At 44.8% G+C, this 19,900-nt stretch overlaps 1 protein-coding gene across 8 annotated transcripts in view; it reads right to left on the bottom strand.

The window, feature by feature from the left end:
• SGMS1 (sphingomyelin synthase 1) overlaps nucleotides 1-19,389 on the bottom strand; it is a 97,444-nt gene extending 78,055 nt beyond the window's left edge. For all 8 annotated transcript variants that reach the window (XM_064464555.1, XM_064464563.1, XM_064464557.1 and 5 more), the window contains exon 1: nucleotides 19,260-19,389. The gene's annotated coding sequence lies outside the window, so the exon portion shown is untranslated. The remainder of the gene's footprint in view (nucleotides 1-19,259) is intronic.
• Nucleotides 19,390-19,900: the final 511 nt, after the last annotated feature.

Below are 19,900 nucleotides of genomic sequence, written 5' to 3'. Positions count from 1 at the left end.
ACTTTCTTCCTTAATGCTTTACAGCTATAAAAGACTATTTTGCTAAAGCAAAACTACAAACAAAAAGCAAAGTGTAATGCTCTTAATATGCTAAAAAGGGTTATAGCAAGGGTGAGAACAAGCAGAGGACAAAGGAGGGGTGCCATTTCCCTATTGCTCACTTTGTTCAGAGCAGATCATAGTATTAATCAGTAGAAAAAAACTTGATGTGCACAGGGTAAACCAAAACTTACAGGGTCTTCCCCAGTAAGCGGGCTCTGGAAAACCACTATAAGAGTAAAGGGAGTTTCCCTGCAGCCTGGTCCGCAATCTAACTTGCCATAGTGAAATCCAACTAGCCAGCAGCTTGCCTGCTACACTGAGTCTTACAGTAGTCATACCCACCTTAAAAATAAAACTCTGGCCAAAGCAGGTTTGTTAGGCTGTTATTTAAGACAAGAGGAATTAACCACATCTGTCACCAGAGGCCAAAGCATGACAGTTAACAGTGGAGATTTTCAAACAACACTTACAATTCAGCACAGCTTAGTTATCCCCGGGGCACAGAAGTGGAAGACAGGACTATTAAGAATGTTATCATTTAAAAGCAGCAAAGCATCATCTCCTTTTCCAGCTCAAAGCTCTTCTCATTTAAAGACATGCTCTCAACATATTTGATTCCCAGTCCCTGTTTTAGTATAGCAGCAAAGGCTAAATCAGATATGCTGTACCCTCTTGCTAAGGCCTGGATACCCAGCTGGAAGGTGGGGGGGGGGGATAAAAAGGAGGGGCCAGGAGACAGTTACCTCCTGTCCCACTATACTGGCTCTGTGGTAGCTACTCATCAGTGCATTTTCCTTATCTGGCTCTGCAGTCTCCCCATCCCATAGCTCCAGGTACATGCTTTTCTTGGGTTGTGGTTTTGCTGTTTGCCCCTGCCAGGGAATTCCCAACCACAAGCTGGTTCTGTACCAGTTCCTCTCTTCCACAAACTGCCTAATCGATCAACGGACTTATCTAAAGCTACACTACAAATGTAGAATTAACCATTTATGAACAGGAAAAAAAAAGTGAAGCTTTTAAAACAGTGATCTGGCAGGTAAGGAAATGTTTTCCTGCTCTGTTAATCACAGAATGGCAGGGGTTGGAAGGGACCTCTGAAGATCATCTCGTCCAACCCCCCCTGCTTGAGCAGGTACATGTCACTATATACAAGTTTACAGCAAGGTAATACTACATACTTCTATATTTTTATGTTAAAAAACACTAGGGGATCCTATACAGCACTTGGGCAATGAAACGAAGTTTGACCTTACCAAAAATGTATATGCAGAAAAAGAAGCCCTCAAGTTTGATAAGCCGTTTCCTCATAAGGTACTACGAAAACACACAGACCTTCACATAGCTCTTACTCATAGTGCCTTACAAGCTGGAATTAGCCTGGTGTGGTCAGAGACCTCAGACAAACAGGAACTGCAAGTAGTGAAACCCAGACAATCCAATATACCAAAAAACCCCCAAAGAAAGTAAGCTGCAATAAACTTAGGTCAACTTGATACTCACCCTCCTTCAGCCCTACAAGACTTTTTCAGTACTAGTCTTGTGCAACACTTAAATACAAGAATACTAGACGAGGCTTAAGAGTTTAAGCAAAAGCTAGCAGGCTTATTATGGGTCCCTGATGGGGCCCCTGGCACCAGCCTGCATAAATAATCACAGCTTTTATGTGAGAGCACAGGTAATTTCAGTCTTGCTCTAGAAAGCCGAAGAGTGCATTATTGCTTAGTATTGAACGATCTGCAAGACCAAGGGCACATCACAACAACACTACAATAAAACCAAACAGACTTCATTTTTCAGTTTTTTTCTTACACCAGGGAGAAAAGTAGAAAACACCGGGCATATTAAGTGCCAAAATTAGCTAGTTTGCTTAACTGCAGCATACAAAAACATCTATAGTACTTCCTGTGTACAAACAACAAAAGCAGCAAGTCACACAAGGTTTTCAAGTTTTAGCTTAATGGGAAAATTAGAAAATCAAAATAAAAAACCAAACCCTGTACTCCACACCTTTGAAAGCACAGGAGGGGTAGAAAGGCAGGCTTCTAATATACCAAAAGGATCACGCAGCACCTCCAGGTTTCAGAAGACCCCTGCAATCTTTAAAAAGGAGATCTCTCTTTCTCCAAAGTTACATGCTTTACAAACCTGCTGGGAAAGAAAGCCTAATTCTGAACTACACGTAAGTAGGCATGCAAATGGCACCTGTGCTGTAGCAAGTTTCAAGTGTGTCAAACTAAAAGCCATAGAGATTTTAGTCTTTGCTGCCAGTCAGTACAACGAGCAATAAGCAGAGTTGCCTTGTACCATTGAAACTACATATCAATACCAAAGTAGCCAAAAAGGTTGGATTATAAAAGCAACCTTCAGCCTTCCTGTCCACTCAAATTCTTCTCCAAACACTTGGAAAATAGCACAGCTATCCCAGTTAGCCCAGTTAACTCCTTGGTCTACCACAGACAGACCAAACAACCATTGCCAGTGCCCTAACAGTGGTTTAAGTTAGTGGCGTAATACTTCTTCACCACGAGACCTTTTCAAGTCACTCCAGAAGACAGCGGCACAGAAAATAAATCTATTCCCTTCACTTTCAGGTATACAAAGGTTATGCTCACCTCAAAAATTACAACAACCTTCTGCCTTCTTCAATCCTCTTGTTATTTGGGGTCTGAATTAATTACAGGCCAGAGAGCAAATGAGCATTAGCTCAGGCTCAGGTGCACGATGAACAGTCTGCACCACTCTGACCTAGACTGATTTCGCTGACCAGAAGAAAGCCCCTCAGCACAGGGCAAACACCAGTGCAAAGGTAATGAAAGCTGAAATCTGTCATGCTATCTCATTTTCCCATTCCTCTGCACAACACATTTTATTTTTAGGTTATAACATCTGATGCAGGAGGGAAAGAAAGGATGGGCGCAGGCAAAACAGCTGAAAACAAACTTGGAAATGCCAAGAACGAGATATTCCCATTTCACATTTAGTTACACTAGCTACACCTTCAACTCACATTCAGCATTTAGAGTCACGGTGGCAAAATTTATACTGTCACACTGATGTCACCTTCACATGCGGTTTCCCCGCAGTCACAAGCTGCTTACAAAGAGCCCGTCACTGTCCTTGCGAACTAGATCAAATGCTGCTTTTTTGCCTCTTGCTTAATAGGAAGAAGCTGGGTCGGGTATGGAAGAGGAAGACATGGGATATTGAGCAGGTGACTGCTGAGCAGTGGTTCAGCAAGGAAACCTCCAGTATGATACTTTAGAAGTTAGTGAAGCTCTTTTATAACTATAAGTTACGTGAGCCAAACAAAGGTAGTAAAAAAACTTAGCTCTGGGGAGAATCCAAAGGTCAGAAAGGTACTGAAGCATGCAACACAGAACAGATCTCCATTTTAAGCTCACAACATTTAGTTTAGATCCGCAGACAAAGTGATCCTCCAGAAGCGGCCTGCTCCCTTCTTACACACAATGCTTCCCTACAGTTAAGAAACTTACAGCACTGCAAACATACACCACAGGTATGCATCAAAGCAACAGAGCTATGTAGCAAGACTTGGGCAGCAAGTTCTGCCTAAGGGAAGAAAGCAAAGCTAAAGAAAACTGGCCAATATCAAGCACACCTTTTCTTGAGGCAGATTTTCTTGACAGAGCTAATTTTCACCTAGCAACGAAGGGATACACACCCAGAAGGACAAACAGAGCCTTTGACAGCCTGAAGCTCTACTGCAGTTCTTTCCTCCCCTTTCAGTGAGGCTTCTTCTTTTTTAAACTTATCAAGCAAATCTCATAAATTACCCCACTTAAAGTCAGGGGTTAAGTGGAGCTGAAGTGAGACAGCATATCTGCTATTACACTAAAATTGTCTTACGTGTTCCTTTTTGCTAATTCTGTTGGTGCCATAGCTATCAATGGAAAGTAGAAGGAAGCTGGAAGGCAGACCTGTTCACCGGAGCAGCATGATACAGGTAATGGCACAGTAATTCAATACATACTTGCCCTCTGGGAGCATTACATTTCACAGCTGGGTCTGCAGAGGAGCTCTGTGACCTGGCTGAGGTACAGCCTGCTCCCAGGTTTCACAAACTGTGCCTGTTTCCTTGAGTCTCAGAGGCCGAGCAAGCGGAGGCTCTGCCATCAGTGTTCTGGAACTGGTTTATTCTCTGTTTACAGCCGTTCAGCAGCAACCCTCCTGTCAACATGCCATGCTCAGAGCAGCCATGGAACTCAAGCTCCCAGCGAGGCTTTGCTGTTGTCTGCCACACACGCCAAATTCAAAAGAAACTTCTCCTGCAACACTGGCTTGAGTCTCGTAGGAAGAGAAATTCAGTTATTCTTTTGTTGCAGTGCCCAGAAGAAACACCTGCACATATATACACCGAGGGCAATGAATTCAAACTGGAATTACACTTGACTAATTCACCGCCAGAAAAAAGTGAAGTTACAAGATGATACCTGGGAGAATGACGACGGGGTGCTTTAATTAGTTTCCAAAGCAGTGTATAAGAGTGGCCGATGGGCAACAATTACTTTGTGTTAAAAATCAGTATGTTCTTAGTCCGATGCAAATGATACCTACATCTCAGTGAGAGTGCTTTAAGTGGGCTTTAACACACACACACCAACAAGTGGCAGATGACTTGCTAGGGGCCAGGGTGGAGTTGAGGGGTCATCTCCGTTGGAAGGCAGCACAATGCATCAATAAATAAGAGTAGCTCAGGTTCAGCTGCAACAAAGCAAGCACAGCTGAGCCCTAGGGAAGAAAAAAACATTTGAAACTCCTAGACACAAAAGTTATTCCAACTTTCTCAAAGGTTCCCACAGTTTACCTCACATACTTAAAAGTTTTCTAACCCTTGTGTTGACACCTAAAAGCCATCACCTTGGAAAAAGAATTTTCTGAACCACACCCCTGCCAGGCTACAGTAATTGCTTTTTAATCTTGTTTCTTCTGGACATTAAAAAGCATTTGTGCGTTGCTGCAACATCCCTCCTATGCAGTTATATAAATGGTAAGAGATGGTTATATCCCAGGCTTTGGGGAAATGATGGTTGGTATTCACATAGAAATTCCTTATAGAAAAAGATACACTTTCAGGGTTTGCTTTTGCTCTGTTTGCTAAGCCTCTGCCTGCAAGGCAGAGCAAAGCCCCTTAGGACAAGCTTTTGTGGTGCCCTCCCAGGTTTGCAACTGTGAGAGATGCACTTTAAGGCTCCTGTGTAGCTATTTGGCACCCTGCAAAACCTCAACTATTCCGCAGCAGGCTGTCTTTCCCTGAAGCAACAGTTCAATACTGAGTATTGCACCAATGCAACTAACAAACACACACTTAGAGTTTAAATATATGGTCTAATTTAACTTTGACCACTTCCAAAGAGGAGCCACACAAGAAGAGATCTTGTTGTCCCCAAAACTTGGGTCCATTAACCAGCATGCGTCACCCAATTTACAGAGTCAAGGTATTCTCCCTTATTATGTCAATGCACAGACAGGGGTGCCAGGTACAAACCTGCACACTTTTGGTGGAAACTAATGGTTATTTATACACCAGATATTAGTCATTGCCTCCCATGTAAATGATTACACGTGCCCAATACGATTGAGACCTTTACTGCCTTAACCTTTTGGGTTGGTGGATTTCTTGAGTGAGGGGTATTTAAGTCAGTGGTCATGATCTCCCCCTGCCAGAATTACCTTTCCCCTAGTTTCGCTTAAGTCTGGCAACACTAAACAGTCCTTCACGGGCCATCAACAAAGCAGGCTATCATTCAGTTTGGGGCTTTTGTTCTGAGACAGAGATACAGGCTAGAGTATTGTTAGGATTAAGTGAGCTAAATTAACCTTTATCGATATCAACCTGACAGTCCTTCTGCCAAACATGTGGGGCTGGGGAACGCAGAGCCATGGGGCTAACAGGCACAGCCAACTCTTCTGGATGGAGGAGCCAAGTCACAGTCTCACCATCACCAACATTCACCATCACCAACATTATCTTAAAGGCCTCAGTCCCCAAAGCCACAAGTTTGACCAGCCTAGTTCTGATCCGCATGAGCAACTTACTCTCCCCACTGTCTCATCTCTTAGTCCTCACTATTTCCCCATTTTCACTATGCAACCTCAATGCCTTTACACTTTGTTATAGAGAGTTTTAATCTGTTTTTAGTATTGCGGCAAGAGCTGCGTTCCTTTCTTCTGACAGTTTCTGTGGTAAACTTTGATATCGCATTCCGTTACCAAGCTGTGGTTTTTGAAAAACAAGCAAGTTCCCTGAAGAAACCAATGTACTTAATTGGAACAGGAGGGGGGAACTCCCTGCTGCAGTTTGCTCTAGTTAAAAATACTAACAGCCAGAGTCTGAAAGCTGCATCTGCACAGATGTGAGGGATTAATAATCTCTTCCAAACAAGTCAGTGCACAAGTCAGTAATGTTTTCCTTGTTGACAAGTTCCCTTTTTGAGAGGCCATCCCTTATAACGCGTCTGTTTTCCAGTTTTCCATTAGTTTTGTAAACACCAAACAGCCTCTTCCAGTTTTAACAGTTATTCAAATTATTTATGAAAGGTGCAAAAACCACTAAATTGGCAGAAAAGAAAAACTGAGCTCCGACAACATATTTGCAAATTTGACCTGAACAAAACAACATATTTCATCTAAAAAGTAATGGAAAAGAGGGAGGAAACTTGAGCTACATCTTCCTCAAAAGGGAAATGTGCTGCTGGGCCTGCAGAGAAATCTTGTCCTTGAAAATGGCTGATTCTGCCCATTTCTGCTGGGCAGCCCAACACATCATTAACCCACTGGTCCTGCTTTACAGGATGTGGTTTTAGAGTTGCCCACTTCCAGTTCCCAATGTAAGCAAGAAATGTATGTGCCAGCAGCACCCAGGTCCCTCGAAGTTATCAGTAGTACAACACATTCCCCTCTTCAGCCAAAGAAACATTTTCACTGCAGATTTGACAAGCCGGTTGGCTTCGGATCTGGCAAAAAACACAATTTTTGGATCCACCTCCCCCCAACCAGAGGCCCCAAAACTAAACACACCTCAGGGTCAGGAACAGGAAACTCTGCCACTCCTCTAAAAGCCATCTGCAAAATACTGGGGCTTGCCAAGCAGCTGCTAATTCCCCTTAATTTCTGGAATGGGACATCCCCTCCGAAGGGAGGGAGGGGAGGCAGCCCAGCACAGTCAGGAATTGCAGCCAGCTCTCCCTCCCCTGCCCTGCCCTGGGGTATGCTTATCCCTGACTCCAGCCTCACGCATGCACTTGCTGGGAAAAGCAGATCTCCTTGAAACCCATAAACTGTGATCCCGGTTGCGTTTCGGGATGTAAACACGAGGTTGACCTCTTTCAGAGCAAGCACAACGCAGTGGCACATGACCTGGGTGGGAGCATAACTGGGATGCCTTCACTTGTTAGTTTTATTCTGGCTCATCGCAGACAGCGTGGTGAAAATCCAAACGTGCACACTTGCAACAAGCAAGATGAGGATCCTCCCTCCTCTCCCTTGCAGCTCTGCAGGTTTTTTGGCTGCTAAAGGAAGGAGCAGTGACTGTGGCAAAGCACCCTCCCATGCCCCCCACAACCCTGCACTTGGAGGGGTGTTTGCCAAACAGCCTGACTGGAGGAAGGGTGAGAAACAACCTAAACAAGCTAAAGGTTTTTTCTGTAATAGGCTTAACTGCTGAGCTGGTAGCTGCAAAAGGGATATGTGAAGTCCCAAAAGCACGAGCAGATTCTGCTCTCAGGTATAGCCACTGGTCTTTCTATATAGGATTAAAGATGGATCGACACATATTGCAAAAGCAGTTTCATTAAGGAAAAGAGGAAACATTCTCTATAACCTCTAATACAAAAGAAAAATCAACACAGACCCTAGATTTCTGATGGTGACCTTACCAAGCCAGGCTTTGTTTCCTGCTTTAGCACATTCAAATACCAGCCCTCAGTTTACCCGTGATCACCTGCACGTATTACCAGTTGTTCCAACCAATCTACAACAATATTTTCATCCCTTCTCTGAAGTTTCCAGGAAATTAATTACATGCGATTATGAAAAGAGAATCCAAGTTTAAACACACTTGCCAGAACAATATTCCTGCATTTTGAGTACAGAAACAACACACACAAACCTGGTAACTAATCTAGCAAAGGCAGCCATTGTTTCAATATCAAGCTCCCCTTCTCACCTTACCTGAAGCGCAGCACAGGGACCCCAGCAGCAAAGCAGGACTCCGTGGTACCTACACCATGTGCTCCAGGTGCAGCTCCAAGAAGGAGCCCAGGCCCTCTCCTTCCACTGCAGCAAATGCTCCTCCCGCAATTCAGTGGTGGGGTCCCCTTTCCCCCGAGCACTCAGCTGGGGCTCCCTCCCATCCCACTGCTGTCCCTGCTCTTTCAAATGACAAGTAGCTGGAGAGATCTGGTTTCCTTCCTGCCACCCTTCAGGTAACAGCCACCTCTCAAGGACATCTATGAGCCTGGGGGAAGGTGGTGGCAGCAGAGGTTTCACAAGACATGAGAGGGCCTTGAGAAGGTGGGAATGGACACAAGGAGGTGGAAGATGTGGAGGAACGGTGAGAAGATCAGTCCAGGGAGGCCAGGACTACTCTAAGAGGTAATTTGAAAGCATGTGACTTTGATGACAAGTACCACCACAACTGGTAGGTTTCATGTGGAAATACTTGCAAAGTCACACTGAGAATAATTCTATTAAATGCTGTGCTTAAAAATCTGTTGCTTTACTGCACATACACTGCATATCAATGCATACTTAACTTATTCCTCAAATGTAAGTAGCTTTCTAAGTACCTAAGGAACCCTCAGTATAAGGGAACAGCTCTCCTCCTCCTCCCTGCAGAGCTAACTTTTAACACTTGTCTGAGCTACTGGAGGAATAGTGCTGCCCTCACCCTGCCAATGTAAATCATAGCATTAAAAATACCAATTAAAAAAAAGAAAGGTACTTTGTTCAAGACAATCTAACATGCCCTTTCTTCTAATAGACTGACTTGAGATTTTTTAATAAAAAAAAAGTTCAGCACAAATAATATATGCAGGTTATTATTATTAAGCATACAGCAAGCCACTGCACGTAAATGACCACAGAGTAATTCACCTCTGCTTTATAAAAAAGGAAATGTTTTTAAAGCAGTTCTTGAAAGGATAAAAATCTTCAAATTCAGAAGAGGATAATGCTGCCTCCAGAGAAGCCAATAAAGTAACCATTCCTCTTTTTATTTATTTTAATTCTTCCCCCATTTTTAAAGGTATAAATACAGAAAGATCAGTATGTTCAAATGCTTCAGATGTTTCACTTTGCAGCACCTGTGGAAATACATGGACTTTACCTTCCTTCTAGCTGAAGTTTGTGTTGCCTCTTTTAGTGATTGTTATCAACATTAAGAGCAAAGACAAATGGATACAAGAACTATAACAGAGCTGCACATCCAAACCCCTCGAGCCTGCAAGCTCTCACCCTAAATTATACATCTGATTTCATATCTCTTTATGTCTAGGATACACATGAAAGGCAAGCATACATTCACACATACACTTCACCTAGAATACTGAGAACTGGCTTCGTAAGTGCTGAAATCCCGTCTTGGAGGATGGACTAGTCACAGTTGCTACAGCACTGATGTAGTAGCATCAATATCTTAATTGTATCTTACTAAGATCAGGCACCACAGATACCCCACGGCATCTTGCCTATGCCCTCTGCCATTGCTCCTCTGTTTCCTCCCCTGCCACCAGATCCCTTCCCAGGCTTTTCCCGTTCATGGCATCTCTGCTGGCTTCAACCCCTTCTGGAGGGTGAACATGATGCTCTGCCAGCCCCTCACCACCTCCAGTGCCAGAGCACCAAGGCTGTGCCCCAGCTCAGACGAATCAGCTCCCGTCTGCTGTGGGAGCAAGGCACAGGACTGTGCTGGGCAGAGGGACTCATCCCAGAGGAAGATGATCTCACAGTCCCACACCGAGCTGCACTAAAGCATTGTTCCAGCACCCCAAAACCTACCCAGTCAAGGCAAAGAGTCTCAGTGGCACTTGGGCACTTCTTCCCAACAGCAGCAAGTTGCACTAAATGAACACAGCATAGTCTATTATACAAGAGCTACGTTAAAATACACCCTGCAAGCATTTAAGGCTGTATATCCCAACTATCCTAATTCAGGAAAGTACTGGGAACAAGCAAGTTCAGGCATTTCCAGCTGTTGTGATTCACAGGTCCTGTTACTGCACTGGCTAGTCACTGCCAGCAAGTGCTTTAGTTGCCACCTCTTACAAAAGCAATACCGGCTTCAGTTTAGTCTACTACAGACACACAGCTGCTTCTTATGATGTGTTTTTTAAAACAGAACCAAAACACCAACAACACATCAGTCGCAAACAACTCATCGCAGAAGTTATTCCACTTCAGTGGTGCAGAGATTACCATTAGTATTTTGCATGACACAGACCTGGAGAAGTCAGTTACTGAGGAACTAGTGAGGGCAGAAAACATGCGGCACAATCCCACATGCTGACATTCACTGTGTTGCTATTTCCCTCTTGATAAGTTCCTACTCTGCTAGGTAAACCACAAGGCATTCCTCCAAAACTTCCTGGGACACCCTTTAACAGTGGAAACTGAGGAGATGAAAGAAGGGGGGAATTTTTAAAGAAAAGAAAAAAAAAAGCAGCTCTATGATATCCATTAATTAATGCAGCCCAGAAAGCTCACTTTGAACAGATATACCTGAACCTTTCGTTTCTCTGGGAATTTAATCTGCAGCCTCTTAACCTAAAAGCAGGGATTTAGGGATAGGGATCAGAGTTTACAGCTCCAAGGCATTCACACCTTACCTGGGTCCCAAGGTGGGAAGCCTCTGCCTCCCACAAACCACCCTGCTACCACAACCACCAGCTCAGTCATGCACCAGTGAAAACTATTTGTCTCCCTCACTCTAGGAAATTCAAGCAGTTCATCTCCAGCATGTTTTCAGCATGTGGACCATCAAAAAGATTCTCACTGCTACTTTAATGAGAACTCAAAATAAATGGAACTAAGATGCTTTACAAAGTAGCACACCATTCTTCAGAGCACAGACACTAAGTGCCAAGCTGCTAGTCTTAATGATAACATTATACATGAGCTTACACAAGAGATGGGACTGAACTGTGTGCCCTGACTATGTGTGAGTAACCACGACTACGAGGTGCAGTTACTTTTTCTGATATTCAAAAAGAGGAAAGGTGTATTTATTGGATTTAACATTTGTATATCCAGCCACTCTGAAATCACTTCACCCTGTAAAGTTCAACTATGCACAACGCAGCTGGGAACACAAGGCAATTACAAGCAGTAACACCTTACCTAGAAAGACATAAAGGCTTCACCTCAGCGCAGGTCGCTAGAAAAATGAATCCTTCTCACAATGTAAAAATTTTCTTTCTAAACCTGTTTGTCCTTTAAAGTGTTCAGATATAGTTTAATCAATCATATTTATTAAGCAGCTTAGACAAACTATAGATTCATGTTGCTTGAAATCAGGTAAGCAAACTCAAATATGACTTGGATGTTCATAATTATCAAGCTGGTTTGGCTTTTTAATTTGCTATGATGAGTTTTACACATGCAGCAAGACCAGACTTTGGAACCTTCACCTTGAAGAAGTTGGAGCTTCAGCATCCCCACAGCTGTGTGTAACTGGAACCCATGTGCAAACCCATTCTCAGTGGTGTCATGGTATCTTTGCACAAATACATGTACCGCAAGCTGTAAACACGTCATTTACGCGCAGGTAGACCGAGGCAGGCAAGGCACTATCCACTTCAGTTTTTGCAAAGCTTATGGCAGAAGGGCGAGACACTGATCAGGTTATTATCCAACTGCCAATAAACACAAGTAATTAATTCAGTAGTATGGCATCACATCTTGCCGGCTGAATTTCAACGCATAGCTATTACAGTGGAATTGCTTGAAGGAACAGAGCAATTCCCTATGATCTCTAGTATATAGTCTGCTTTCAGGTTACAACCACAAAAACACTGAAAAGGAAGTCCAGAACACAGCAACAAGATTCCCAGATTGTTAATGAATAAAATCCAAAACAAACTATGAAGCCAATGAACATTTTTGTAGAGTGGACTGTTATTGTAGAGTGGATAATTATTTTAAATATTTGCTCATATCCAACTACAAATGGACAGTATGAAAGCACTATTACCAGAGTGAGAGGGATTACAAAGTTATTGCAAACAATCTACTTTTAGCCTCTTAAGTACTTTGTGCAAAGAAATCATCTAATGGGAAGAATCATAAAGGGATTTTTAAAGACTGGCAGCCACTCAGTAAAATGGTCAAGGGAAGTTCCCTGTAGGCAGTTATAAAACCATGCCTGTCAGTTCACTTGTGCTGCAATGAACTGTGAGTTAAGCAGCATCATTCAGAAGGTAAGATCTTCAAGGAGTAACTGGTAGTTCATTGAAAACATCAGCTCAGCTGGGCCAGTGCAGAGAAGAAAACTACTAATGGCCTTTTCTATTGCATAGGTCTGGTGCAGCTGATCTCAGGTTCTTCCCTCTCCTCCACTCTCATCCCATCTTGTCTTCTCAGCATAGATTCTAGTTTTCTTACAAGCATTCCCAAAGTAATTCTGGACAAAGAGTCAGAACACAAATAATCCACTTCTGATAAACATGCTTTGGGCCCATTTTTGTTTTTAAAATGTCCTTTGAAAACTCATCTATTTACATTTCAGAAGGGAGAAAAACTGAAATAGGAAATTGCACATGCACGAAAACAAAGGCAATATCTGACAAGTCGTTTTGTTACTTTGTGGATAATTGCTCATTATTGCAAAATAAGGCTTTTGTGCTGTTTCCTGAAGAGTAGATAAGCTCTAGCCCATTACTGAGCATTGCTTTTGGCAAACACAAGCTTCTCCTAGCACAGTGAGTCTCCATAAAATCATGTTTCCATTAAATGCATATCCTGGCATCCCAAAAGTACTGGTGGAAACAGAATTATGTTCTGTAAAGTCATTCAGTAGGGACCTTAACAGGCTTGCATTCACCCTTTTCTGTCTGTTCTTCCTTTGTTTACAGTGCAGCTTTGAACACCACCTACCCCCACGCTGCCTCTGCTCAGCACCTTATGCCCCTAATGCCCAACTTCAGAATTCTCAGAAAAAACTATGTGCTCCTCTTCCTTCCTCTAAGTCTTGTTCACTTAACTATCAGACTAAAAAAAACATAGTCCCTAAACTCTCGATATCCACAGACTGCTGGCACTTTATATCCTTCACGTACTCCCTGTAAGCAGCAAAGCTCCCCAATGCCTGACTCACCTGCTGGTGCTGGCTTTTCACTCCTATTTAAAGCAAGCGGACCTTGAGCCCTGGTGTACCATGACTAGCCAAGCTGGCTAACAGCACTTGTGCTGAAGGTGGCCACAGGCCTTGGAGTTACTTCATCAGTGAATGGTGAGTGCACTCTGGGAACTGTACGCCATTCGCATAGCCAAGCAGGTATTTTTGCAGCAACCGCCCTCAAGGTGCTTTCAAGGTCTTTTTCATCATCGTAACAGCAGAAGTAATTTTTAAACCTTTCAAATAGTTTTAAATTAACTTCCCTGACAAAGTTTTCCAGAGCAATATAATCTGACTACATAAAAATCTATGCAGAAGAGCAGAGGTACAAGGAAGACAAAGTACAGACCTTCAGAGCGGAAAAGAAACTATAGCTCAATTTGGATGTAGCTGTTTCATTAGTATGTAGATTCAAAACGATTTCTATGCAGTTATTGAAATGCTACTCAAGCCTTTCTAGCAAGCAAAAATACATCCTGTGTACAAACAGAGCTTTTATAAGTTGGCACAGTACTGACTGCATAGTCAAACTTCTCAATCCCTGGTAAATTTTTACTTGAAAGTGGCAGGAGAGCTCATGCCAGAAGCCCATATGAAATGCCAGCTCAGTGGCAGAAGGTCAAAGCGTGGTAGCAAGAGATTTTATGGAAGCATTTCAAGACAAACTTCTTAAAAGCATTGTGCTGTCTAGGGAGGCACAAATTTATACTGCTAGCAAAAGCTAGTAACAATCTTTATGACTCCTGTCCAATCAACAGTAATATCTTTAACACTCTACCTTGCAAAAAGCACAGCAGTAGGGTCTCCTGTAGGTGGTGAGAGCTGTTTCTGTGACTATTTAATCCTTTATCTTGCTGAAGTTAAGAATAAAGAAGTAGTGTTAAATGCCAGAGGTTTTGTGCAGACTGTACTCTACAAAAAAAACAAAACCAAACATCCCCCTCAGTCCCAAAACAACAAATCTTCAGGTGCAAAAGGTGTTATTTCATGCGTAAAGACCCCAGAAGTCAGACCCATAGAAGCTGAAGAAAGCACAACAGAGTTTAAAGACCAACAGCCCAAACAACTATCCTTTCTCTATTAGTACCTTAAACTTCTTCTGCGGGTATAGTTCTATTTGAACTGAAAGGCTCTATATTCTCTACCATTCTTACAAAAATATTTAAGGTGGTCAATGTCAACAATGACCCTGAACAGATGTCAAGCATGAAGACTTTCAACATACAACATGGTGACAGCTGGCAAAATCCAGTAATAAAAAAAAAAGAGATAGTAAAGCCCCATCAAAACCTGACCTGTCTGCTGAGGGTCTCTCCTTGCATCTACACAAATGCACTGTTAGATTCACTTAGAGAAAATTTGCAAATGCTTATACGCTCTCCCATTAAAGCATTTAAATTGTCTCAATATGTCATTTTAACAAATTCAAGTATAAGACTTTCAATTCAATTAGCACAAATGTCAGTGCTCCCAACACTAAATTCCAACTGATGTTTAATGGCATTCAACACACACGAAGCTAAGCTAATACACTAATGGACCAGCAAGGAAAATTGCAAGACACTCCAAAACACAATGCTCTTTTTCAGGAAAGGAAACCAAAGGTGCAGGCTGCATTGGACGAGAAGAGATGACAGCTATTAAAAATCCTTTTTAAACCAAGGCTGCAAGAGCTCTCCTCTCCAGATATACCACACAGCTACGGCTGCACATATTATTAGAGCAAAAGAGAAAAGCAGCTGCTTTATTCAGCAAGATCTCCTAAACCGCTGGGTTCTGGGGGCAATATAGCTAACATAAGGCTGTCTCAGTTCTTAAAATGGGAATTACAGCCTCCTCTTCGATTTTTACTTCAGTTTCTTCCTACCTCTCTTTCTGATGAGGGCTCAGGCAACGCAGCCCCACTCACCACCGTTCCCCAGGCCCACACCAACTGATGCTCACAGGAGTCCTAAATTTTCCAAGCTGTCCAACTGTCCCAGCCAGCTGACAAGGATGCACACTGCGTCTCAAGAAGCCAGCCCAGCCAGCACACCTGAGAAGTTCTGCTAGCCTGCCTCCCCACTGCACAGCTGCACCTCACCCAACAAGGTAAGAAAGCTGCCAGTTTTCACACAGCTATGCTTTCTGCATCAGAAAAACCCAAAGCTGCTGGACTTCAGGGATTCCTTTAAGCTGTTTTTCCAAGTGGCAATATGCTTTGCCTTAACTCCTTTAAATAAAGTAAGCTACCCTCCAAAGAGCTTCAAAATCAGGGAGGCAGAAGGCAGACCACACTGGGAAGTCCAAGAGAAAACAGCTTTAGAGTCATGGTTAAGAAGAGAGAGGGGGTTTTGTTTGTTTAAATCTAAGCAAATTAGCACAAGCCAAACCTGCAGCTAGTGAAGACACTTTCACAATATAGATTTATTAGTGTTTTGTTTGACTACAGATACCAAGGCAGCACCACACAAGCCAATGAAGGAAGCACCAACAGGACATATTCTGTCTCCTCTGATTTGGGTTACTGAACTGTAAAACTAGCAACAGCAATAACGACACTTTCAAAGCTGCAGTTCTTTGAGACACGTTACGATCTCCTGAATTAGACTTTTTCCTTAACAATTCTTAGTCAAGAGCTATCAGAACAAAGCTCAGGTGGTACTTCCAAGGATTTTTTTTTTTCTCCCCCTCAACTACATTAACATGTTTGACAAAACCAGAAACAATACAAACATTTTAAAGATGTTTAAATATTCACTTACTTTAATGAACTATACACAGCACAGGGAAACCAGTCACACTTAGTAGCTTATTAGGATGGATGTTCTTTTTATCAACCTATACACAGCACAGGGAAACCAGTCACACTTAGTAGCTTATTAGGATGGATGTTCTTTTTATCAACAAAAATCAAGCCCAAGTAACCTGCACCAAACACTGTCTCTGCTAAGTAGATGTTCAAACGCATAAAGTATATTTGGGATGAAAGTGTCACAAAAAGACAGTAGGTTTCAAGCTTTCTACAGTCTTCTGCATCTCCCCCTGCCTTCGAGGGGGCACAAGGCAGGGAAGACAATTATTAACCTGAATGATGCCACACTTTGGGAATTCATGCAGAACGTCAGCGTTTAGAGGGCTGCCTGCCCCTCTTTGCATGCTGGTGGCCTGGGTACAAAACGCCTCCAATGACACCAAAATCCTTCAAAAAAGGATTCTGAAACAACCTCTCAAAACTCAGGGGTTTGAGTTCATTTTGAGCTCACCTCTACTTCAGAACATTTTTTCCACAGAGTTGTTTTTGAAGCATTACACTTGAATTATGACTGAAATAGCATTCAGGTGCTCTGCTCTATTTCAGCAAAGAACAGTTTGGACCTACCTCACTGTGAAGCCTTGAAAATCCTTCCTGCACAACACATGTCTCTAGGAACCACACCATGAGAGACAGATCTCATGTCACGATTAGCAAAACCAGCATTCACAGCCACGTGCAAGTCTCCTAATTCCGTTTCTGATGGTAGTGCTACGCAGATTTTTTTACTCCAAACAGGCCCTTCCTGACATGCTGGAGAACAAGGTTCTGTATTTTTTTGTCTGAGCATTTTTTACAACATGTCCTGTTGCCCCAATTAAAAAAGCCTTTAATTCAGCAACCATTCCTTACGGCCAGACTGAAATTGCTATTAAATCTGAGTAAGTCCCGGGCCACCCATATTTAGCATACCAATTAAGCAACGTTGAACAACAACAGAGCAGCAGCGACCAGAAGACAGGAAGAATTTTTAAGTTGCCGTCACCAATGGTGCATGCATTTTTCCTCTAGATGTTCAGTTCAAGAGGACTCAATAATTATTTAGTGAAAATCAGCACCTATTCAAGCCTGACAAGCATTGAGAGAAGCAATGATATACATGGAGAACAGGTATACGAAAGGTGCTATTATCAAGCCACTGCCTTTTAAGGATACCGTTAAATCTGAATAAACAGTATTCATTAATACCTCCAAGTCCTGAAAATGATCTGCTTACTTCAATTTATTCAATTTAGAAGTGTCAAAAGTTTTCATTAAAAGCAATTAAACACGTGGAGACATGTTTTCTCTAGGTTGATACGTGAAAGATGAAAGAAGGGTGATAAATGATCTGGGAATCATAGTTTGTTGCAGAGACCACAAACACAGTTTAAAGGCATCTGAGCTAAATTTAATTCTGCTCTACATGCACAAGCTCAGAATATCAAGGCAATCTCTCTGGATTTAAAGGGGGTTTATTACCTCTATTGTAAAAGTAGCCTTTATCTTCCATCTGCCACTAACCAGGGTTGATTGCATTCTCCTCCCAAACTCTAAACACCTTCACTAAGCTGAGCAATTCCAATGCTTACCAAAATACTACACAAAATAAAATAGAAGGGTGCATTACTTCAGTGCAACATCCACTCCCCAAACAAACACACACAGTCAAGCCCAAACCCACGAAGATCAACAGCAGAGCTTCCAGTGACTTGAATTATCAGGCACCACATCTGTATCGTACACTGGTTCACAAACAGGCATGAATCCACACGGACCTGGAGGGGCAGAATGGAGTCTGAAGGAATTGCTAGGAAACCTGTGTCATACCGCGATGCACAGATGCTGCCACCAGCTGAAGTGACACGAGTTCATCGACATCCCATTTCCAGCCCTGCTAGGAGAGGCTGCCTGCATCAGCAAGATTCATCAGCACCATGTCATTATGGCAGAGCTCCCATTTTTTACAAATAATACTCTTTCCTCTTTTTCTATCCTTGCTTCGTGTATTTACAGTGCCTGAAGGCACCAAGGCCTTCTTTAATGAGGTTTTCACACAAGACAGAATAAATTAGAAACCTTGATCAAATCAGGGCCTCCAGCAGGAACACAGTAAAAAGACTGCCACATATGTTATACACCCCAAAAAAAATCCAAATAATCCAGCCCGTCAATCAGCAAGCAATTTCACAAGCAAAGAGGGAGTGTGCCCACCTGCTGGGGTGGTCACCAGCGATGGCGAGGCCTCTCCTCCTCATCCCCCGTTCTACCTTCAGCCTCTTCGTCCCAGGCCCCTCAGGCCACCACGACCCAGCAAACAGACCCAGGGCTGAGGTGCAGCCCTAACGCCACTGCTGTGGCCCTCAGAGCCCTCAGGACGGGACAGATCCCTTCCCTGCTTGCAGCCGACACCTCCACCTTCTTTCAGAGTGGGAAGCAACCTGCCTTCACACCCCAGTGAACTGAGGGCACCGGGCAACCCCAGGGCTGAGGGGGGCCCAGGCCTGGCCTAAGGCCCCACCTGGGCTGAGAGGACAGAGCTCAGCCCACGGTCCCGCCAGAGTGGAGGGGACCATGGGCCCCCCAGACACCCGGAGCCAGGGGGGACCAGACCCCCCCGCTCAGACACCTTGGGTTTCATGGCGACAGACCCAACCAGGCACCGCGGCTGAGGGGACCGCAGCCCCCCGAGCTCAGGGGACCAGAGCTCCCGGGACTGAAGAGACCGCAGCTCCCCCGGTCGCCCCGGGGCTGAGGGGCCCAGACAGCCCCGGACCGCAGGGACCAGAACCCCCTCAGGCCCCCCCGGCGGAGGGGACCGCAGCCTTCCCCGGAGCTGAGGGAGCCTGGACACCCCCCACCGATCACCCAGGGCTGCGGGGGCCACCGGCGGGCTGAGGGGCCAGGACCCCCGCGCCGCCCCCCGGCCCCACCGCTACACGGCCTCGCCTCGCGGGGCGGCGGCAGCCCCGTCCTCGCTGTCACCCGCCGCGCCGCCCCACCCGCCGCCGCCGCCGCCGCCGTCCAGGGCCTGCGCCCGGGCCCACCGCCCAGCCCCGCGCTGAGGCTGAGGCGGCGCGGCTCGCTGCTCACCGTGCGGCGCGGAGCCCCGCAGCGGTTTGGGTCGGGTCGGCGCGGCGGAGCCGCCGGGCGGATCCCGTGGGCGGCGGCGGCCCCGCGTCCCGTGCGGCGGCGGCGGGCGGGGCGGGCGGCACCGCGCGTCACGTGACCAGCGTGTCATCCCGCGCCGCCATCTTGTGCGCGGCGGGCAGGGGCCGGTGGCGGCGTGTTTGTGGCGGGTCAGGGAACGCCGGTCTCTAAAGCCCTTTTGCTCGCGGGATTTATTTCCCTTCCCACCCACCGTTGCTCGTTAAAACCTGTGACACTGGGGCAGGCCGCTTGCCGCCGTGAAAACTGCTTTTTTTTTTTTTCCTTAAAATAAGCCCCCCCCTGAATCTGAGTGACTGTAGCCAAAAAAAATTTAAAAAATAAAATATCTGGCATCAGCATAATGCGCTCCGAGCAGGTGAGGTGTAGCAAGGTGCGAGAAGCCCTCCTGCTAAATCTGGCGGCACGGCAGAGCTGGGCGGGCGTGGCCTCGCCCTTCAGGAGGTGAGGCTGCGCTCCCCGCCGGCGCGGGGAGACACCCGCTTTCCGCGGGGAAAATGCGGCCCGGGGCTGGTGCGAGTAGGTCCTGTTCTGCGAGCGGCAAGGGCAGAGGGTGAGGTGTTGGA

The sequence above is a fragment of the Phalacrocorax carbo genome, chromosome 13 (genome assembly GCF_963921805.1).
Source record: "Phalacrocorax carbo chromosome 13, bPhaCar2.1, whole genome shotgun sequence".
Classification (NCBI taxonomy): domain Eukaryota; kingdom Metazoa; phylum Chordata; class Aves; order Suliformes; family Phalacrocoracidae; genus Phalacrocorax; species Phalacrocorax carbo.
Note: the sequence above shows the minus strand (reverse complement) of the source record. Positions and strands in the feature narration are given on the sequence as shown.